The following is a 757-nucleotide window of genomic DNA, read 5'->3' as shown; positions in this document are numbered from 1 at the left end:
TTTTCTTCTTTCACTTTCTCTGGCATGCTTAGCATGGTTGTGTCAGCACCCTTGATATCACTAACTTCAATATCCTTGGTGAACTCCTCCTCTGCCACTTCCTTTATTGTTTCCTCAAAAGTTTCTTGTACTGCAATGTCCACTACATCAACCCTCATGCATTCCCTTAGTGATTCTGATGGATAGCTCATTGCCTTGAATACATTAAACACCAATTTCTCATCATGTAGTCTAAGAGTGAGTTCACCCTTTTGTACATCTATGATGGCTCCAGCAGTAGCTAGGAAGGGTCTTCCCAGAATTATTGAAGCTTTGGCTTCTTCCACAGTCTTTTTCCTGTTCAATGAACCTCCTGATGAATGGTCTACAGCCTTCCTTGATTCATAAGAGAGCCCATCATAGAAGATGTGCAGTTGCACCCAATCATGGAACATGTTTGGTGGGCATTTCCTTGTCAAGTCCTTGAATCTCTCCCATGCCTCGTAGAGAGTTTCACCATCTTGTTGTCTAAAAGTCTGAACCTCAGATCGAAGCCTATTGACCTTTTGTGGAGGGTAGAAACGTGCCAGAAACTTGCTTTCCACCTCATCCCATGTTGTTAGACTCCCCCTTGGGAATGATTCCAGCCACTTAGCTGCTTTGTCCCTAAGTGAAAATGGGAACAAAAGCAGTTTATAGGCATCTTCCTGGACTCCATTGGACTTCACAGTGTCACAAATTCTCAGGAATTTTGTGAGATGTTGGTTTGGGTCTTCAT

At 43.1% G+C, this 757-nt stretch overlaps 1 non-coding gene across 1 annotated transcript; it reads left to right on the top strand.

Moving 5' to 3' along the window:
- The first annotated feature begins 432 nt into the window (after window positions 1-432).
- Window positions 433-536, top strand: LOC148545677 (small nucleolar RNA R71). The gene has a single exon (XR_015901818.1). It is a non-coding gene; the product is annotated as a small nucleolar RNA R71 (small nucleolar RNA).
- The last annotated feature ends 221 nt before the right edge of the window (window positions 537-757 follow it).

The sequence above is a fragment of the Arachis ipaensis genome, chromosome B9 (assembly GCF_059453495.1).
Source record: "Arachis ipaensis isolate K30076 ecotype BB chromosome B9, ASM5945349v1, whole genome shotgun sequence".
Taxonomy (NCBI): domain Eukaryota; kingdom Viridiplantae; phylum Streptophyta; class Magnoliopsida; order Fabales; family Fabaceae; genus Arachis; species Arachis ipaensis.
Note: the sequence above shows the minus strand (reverse complement) of the source record. Positions and strands in the feature narration are given on the sequence as shown.